This window comes from Giraffa tippelskirchi, chromosome 7 (genome assembly GCF_054371585.1).
Source record: "Giraffa tippelskirchi isolate mGirTip1 chromosome 7, T2T-mGirTip1v1.2.pri, whole genome shotgun sequence".
Classification (NCBI taxonomy): Eukaryota; Metazoa; Chordata; class Mammalia; order Artiodactyla; family Giraffidae; genus Giraffa; species Giraffa tippelskirchi.
In genome coordinates, this window is record NC_137281.1 from 48,450,418 (window position 1) to 48,456,468 (window position 6,051).

The following is a 6,051-nucleotide window of genomic DNA, read 5'->3' on the forward strand; positions in this document are numbered from 1 at the left end:
GGGGCCCTAGTTCCCAATACCATCACAGTGGGGTTAGGGTAGCAACACTGAACTAATGGAGGAGGGGACACAGTTCATTCCATTGCTGCGAGACTTGAGTGCGTCTCCTTCTCGTGACCAGTCCCACTGCCCACAGAGCTCGGCTGTGCCAGGACAGTACCAACGCAGGACACAACTCTATTGTTCCTTACAGATTGGTTGCTATTTACATGATTGATTACATGGGCAAGGGAGAGGAATGGAAGCCAGCCACCCCAGGGCCCGAATTCCACCCTGGATGATGAATAAGCCTCCTTTCCAGTCCAGCCCCGCGGAGCTGATGTACAGGAATGCAAATTTGTTATAAGCCAACGACCACCTCCTCGCCAGGTCCAAATATCTCCAGGGCTTCCCAGCTCCTTCCTGCAACCCACTGCCAAATTCAACACAGGCATCCACTTGGTAAACGTGCACCCAGACATTCAAGGGTGCAAAAACAGAAAAGAGACTGAGCCTGGCCCACTCTCACAGAGCTGCCTCCTCCGGGCAGCTGAGAACACGGGGCTGAGGAAGCCCAGGGCTGTGTATAATGGGATTCACGGGCTCAGCTTCCTACAAGCCTTGCGAACCTATTTTGGGGGATAAATGGCTCCTCAGAAAGGTTCACCCCTCTGTGCAAATGTGATTTCACACTCCACTCGAAATGCCCTGGGAAGTTGCAACAGAAAATGGGCTCTCAGACCAGGCCCCTCAGTGAACAGATTCTTGTGCCAGGGCGATGGGCAGCTCGGAAAACTCACCTTGCTTGTCCTCTTTGCAGCTGGACACACGCTTCTGCAGCCCAATGGCCGAGGCATTGGGCACCTTCCTTCCTTGGCTCGTGTCACCGCAAATGCTCACTCACTGTCCTTGCTGCTCCAGAGTCCTTTCCCATTTATCTAAACCTTTCTCTGCCTTCCCAGCCCAACTCATGTGCCACCTTCTCCTGGAAGCCCTCTGAGAACTCCTGTTCGGCTTCATTTTCATCTTGTGTCAACGTCCCACGGAGTCCTCGATGTCCCAGCTCTCTGCCCCTTGAGGGGAGGCCCCTGGGTAGAGTCACCTAGCTACCGTGGAATCCACCTGAGCGAGTCAGTAGCTCCCTTACCCCGGGCGAGCCCTAAGCTTCTCTCTGTGCTTCAGTTTCCCCGCTGCTGGGAGAGCTGGTAGACGGAAGAGGTGCTGAGCCCGGTGCCTGCCCCCACCCCCCGCCTCAGCTCGTGGGGTCTGTGTGTCAGCTCACAGCCATGCTCATCTGGCCGCCCCTCCTGCCCCGTCCTGGGAGTCCGGGCCATGTGGGGGAACGTGGAGGAGGAGGAGGCTGGACTGCATGGGGACTGGGGCTGTGGTCCAGGTTAAGGACTTAGGATGTTATTCCAGGGGACTGGGCAGGACTTTGGACCAGGGAGTGACACGGTCAGAGCCACATTGGGAAGGTGGAGGGGAAGGGTGGGGCGGGGTGGGAGGGTTGTCTATGAGGACGGCGCACAGCTCTGAATGCAGAGCACCAGGCACATCCCCCCCAGTCCCCCGTCCCCCGCTCCCCACCGCTCCTTGTGCTGGAGCTCACTCCGCTGACACTGAGCAGACCCTCCTTGCGTCTGTACTGTGGACAGGAACAGAAGGCCCCGCGTTCCGAGCGCCCGGCAGGGATGCGGCTGGCTACCAGCCAGGAGGCGATGCCAGGCTCCTCGTGGGGCATTCCTGGAAGCACACTCTGTGCCATGCCTGACACACATAAGACAGAACCCCGACATTCACTGGGCACCCGTCCAGGAACTTGGGGAGTCTCTGAATCTGGGAACACCACCATTTCTAAGACTTGGGGCTTCAGCAAGGTCCTGGGGAGGAGACACCAGAAGGCCTGGCTGCTCAACCTGAGTGAGGCTGTGTGACCTGGGGTGAGTCACTTAACCTCGCTGGGCTTCTTCCTCTTAGTCTCTCCTCAAATCAAAGCCTGCAGTGAGGACTTGAATAGGGAGTTTATTTGAGAGGTGGTCACAGGAAGAACATACAGGGAGTGGGGAGGGGAGACCAGGAGGGAAGGAGCCATGCAGTCATGTTGTCAGGACAGTTAAAAATGGGGGTTGTTGGAGCTTAAACCCACTGAGAAAATCTGGAAAACAAAGGAGAATGCGCACTTCAGAAGCATCCAGGGCATCGAGGGAGCTGAGGTAGTCACACCCTGCTTTCCATAATCCACAGTGGGAACATCTCTCTGCAGGAGGGTGACTCTTCAGTTCTCCCACCTGCTTTATGGACCCAAAACCGACTCAGGACATTGACCCCACATCCTAGAGGGCAGGTGCTGGCTCCAGGGGTCAGGTCGGGGTGCAGGGAAAGAGTCATAGTGAGGACCAAGAGTAGGGCACCCGCCACAAATAAAATGGAGGTCATTCCCAAGATCAGGGTGAGGATAAGTGAGATGATGATCTGTCAAGTGTTAGTGAGATGCTTGACACAGAGGGAAAAGTCAACACACGTAAACTCGTAAGCTGGTAAGCTCGTTCTCATTTTGCGAGTCTGGGGCAGGTCGGGGAAAGGGGACATTCCCTGACCTGGAAGGTGGAGGGAGGAGAGGGACCAGGGGTTCACTCCCCAAGGCTCTCCCTGCTGGGTCCCTGGGGTCAGCTGCGTCTGCTCCTGATGTTCTCTTGGGGTTTTAGTAATCCTGCCCCCTACACGCCCAGCGCTGGACTCTGCACTGTCTTGTGATTTCCATGACAACACTTTGTAAAGAGTCTTCTTTTATTAAAAAGTCTCCTGGACTGTCTCCTGAGGAGCCCTGACTGACCACTGGCTCACCTGTGTGAGTGGTGACTGCGTGTCATTCTCCATGGCCACCCATCACCTCGTCTGTGTTCAGGGGGTCGCCCTCCTTTTGTGCTGAGAAGGGAGGAGGCAGAGACCAGGAGAGAAGTACCAGTTGCGGGTAGTCAGCATCCCGGCTCCGCTACAGCTGGGCTGTGGGCAAATGGGCTGGCCTCCACCGGCCAGACACGCCCGGCCTGGACTTCCAGCTGGGAGCTCGTGGCCGCAAGAAGCGGGGGCCATGGCTGGTTCTCTCTGGAGGGGTAGCTGGGGAGGGGTGGGCACTGTGGGGCTCTGCCTGGATCCCCCTTCACTAATGACTCGCCTCCCTGGGCGCTGAGAGGATGTCCAGAGATGTGCTCTCTTTGGGGATGGCCAGGCAGGACGCATGTGGCCCAAGGGTATGTCCTATCTGTATGTGGCACCCACACTGGACAACCCAGGCCACAGGGGTGCGATCCCAGCCCCTCACCCTGACTTGGCACAGCTCTGAAAGTGCAGCCCAGCTCCCAGCTCCCCACCAGGACGGCAGAGTCCTTGGCTGGGATCACCTCACAGCTCGGCGTCCCCCTCTACTCAGTTCTCTTTTCTTCTCCTTCCTCTCAAGGCCACTCCCTGATGACTGGCCCTCATGCTGACCCCATCTCAGCGCCCGCTCCCTGGGGTGCCTAGCCTTGGCAGGGGGGCAGGGAGCATCTGCTGCAGCTGCCAGTGTGGGCAGGGCTCAGCGCACAGGTGCTGTGTGGGTGTCATAAGTTCTGTGCCCACAGCTTCTGGGTCTGATTCTCCAGCCCCCCTAGTTAGCAGCGATCAGCCATAGCAGGATCTTCCAATAAATTCCTCTTTTCTTTTATCAGCTGGAGATGGTTTCTGTTGCTTTCAACTCATAACTCTGACTGCCAGTTGATGCCCAACAGTTAAGTTCTCAGTTGCTAAGAGATCTGCGGCGGGACCTCACAGATGCCCATAAAAGGGTTTTGGGGAAGCGGATGACCCTCCCCTGGCAGAGCCTGAATCCGTGTGCATGATGTTATGTTTATGCAAATTACGCACATCGTTTCTGGAAGCGCATGTCCAGAGAGTCTGGTCAGATTCGCCGGGGGCTTGTTGATTACCACCAGACGTCGGGCACCAATGCCCCGCCATCTCTCCCTGGCCTGGGAGAGCGTTCCACTCAGGAGGCTGGTCCTGTGCCTTAGACTCGATGCATGGGCGGAGTCCAGCCTCTTGAGTTTCTTGCACTCTCGCTGTCTAATGAGGCAGCTCCTGGGTAGTCAGTTGAGAGCCCAGGCTCCTTCTGCCTTGTGGCTCCACCCTTCCTGGGGTGCTGGAGGCCTCTGCACCCAGCACCCAGCAAGCAAAGAGAGCAAGGCCGGACCACATGTGTTTCTTCATCAACGGGTCCCCCACATCCCTTACTGCCCACCGAGTCCCACTCTCCCTTTTACTTGCCCGGAGGGCCGGGAAGCTCAGGTCCGGGCTGGACAGCCGCCCCCCAGCAGCAGCTCTAACAGGGCAGGAGCTGATGGACAGCAAGCTGCCCGGGCCACTCCTGGGGGCCAGTGCAAGAGTCCCAGGGAAAGGGCCCTGGTTCCACACGGTCCCTCGCACGGGGGGCTTCATTGTCATGCTGGGGCTCAATGCAGACCTGCTGACTGAATAGATGAAGGAGTGAAAGATGAATGAGAAAAGCCACCAGACTCTGTCAAGCCCAGGGACCATGTCCAGGCAGTTCTGGCTCCTTGGAAAAAGTTCTCAGAACGGTTCTCCGGTCGAAAAGGGAAGAAGAGTTGGCTGGACGAGGATGCCATTTTTCTCCGAGACAGTGGAAGGAAGCGTTTGGACTCTTGTCCAGGATGTCCGGAGCCGGGCGGATGGATGCCTCGCCCCAGCCAGGCTCCTTCCCCGAGGCCGAGTGTTTACTCGGAAGGGGTCTGTTCCTGCCGCAGGACAGGTGTTCCGCACGCCGCCGACGGGATGTGCCTGGAGACCCGGCTCTCTCGCACTCGCTCAGCTGCCTGGAAATTGATGGCCTTTCTTGTTTCTCTGGTGGGAACTGGGAGTTTCCCAGCAAAAGGTAACCTGGCCTGTGGACTATTATTTCCTGAGAAGCCCTGGATTTTCCCCCATATTAGTCATCGGAGAATGTATATTTTTTTAGCTCTCAGACTCAGACTTGGGTTTTCGAGCACCGGAGGCAGAGTGGAAAATTGCCTCTGGGGCTGGCGGTGACGACTTAGGAGGGGGCAGCTCTCCTTTGCTCCCCTGGAGGCAACGTAATGCTCCCCTAGGGCGCGGACGAGCCTCCTCCAGGCCTGGGGCTGGGTGACTTTCAGAAGTGATGTCCACCTACTGGGCCTCTCAGGGGCAGATGGGGGCGGAGTAGAGGGAGGTGGCTCAGACAGTACTAGCTCCACAGAGGTACCCAGAAGGGTTAGTGGGGCTTAGATAACGATCACCTACTCCATGCCAGGCACCCTGGGGTGGGGGCAGGTAGGCCACTTGGCTGTGGATGGCAGAGGACAGAAATGTCCACACTCAGAGGCAGTGCCAACACACTCCTTGTCGAGGGGGAAGGTCCCCCAGGAAGTGGGGAGCTCTCCGGATGACAGCAAGACCCTGGGATCAGTAAAAGCAAGGCCCCAGAGGCCAGGGAGGACAAGTGTCCTCATGCAGCTGAAACTACACCCTGGCCACTTTGTCCCCCGCCTCCAGCCGCAGTCCTCAGAGTCCGGCCAAGATGCTGGCTGCCTCGGTGGGAAATCCAGGGCAGCCTCTCTGCAGCACTGCTGCAGGCTGGGAAAATACAGTGAACTTGAGTGTCCCCCCCTTATCTATGGGAGAACACCAGGAAGAATTGAGGGAAGGCAGAAAGCAGCAGAAGTGGCCTGGGGCTGTCAGAGGTGACCACACTGCCTCTGGATAGTGACCAGCTGTGGGGACTGGCCAAGTGCAGTCCTGCTGGGGCTCTCACGCCAGCTGGGCCCCCTCAGTCTACCCAGCCCGCAGCCCATTGGTGGGGCCCTGAGGAGGCTCTGAGCGCCTGCCCCGTGGTGTCTGGAAAGATCCTGTGGGTAGTTGGCAGGTGAGGCTGACCAGGCATTTGAGTGAGGGGGTTGCAGCCAGACCACCTGGGTTCATGTCCCAAGCTGTCCGTTCCTAGCTGTGTGGCCTTGAGCCAGTCCCTGTGAGCCTCAGTGTCCCCACGTATAGCACAGGGAA

General features: G+C 57.9%; 1 long non-coding RNA gene across 1 annotated transcript; it reads left to right on the plus strand.

Annotated features, from left to right (window-relative positions):
• The first annotated feature begins 26 nt into the window (after positions 1–26).
• On the plus strand, positions 27–2,811 carry LOC145515068 (uncharacterized). The gene is made up of 2 exons (XR_014060662.1): positions 27–1,109; positions 1,607–2,811. It is a non-coding gene; the product is annotated as an uncharacterized LOC145515068 (long non-coding RNA).
• Positions 2,812–6,051: the final 3,240 nt, after the last annotated feature.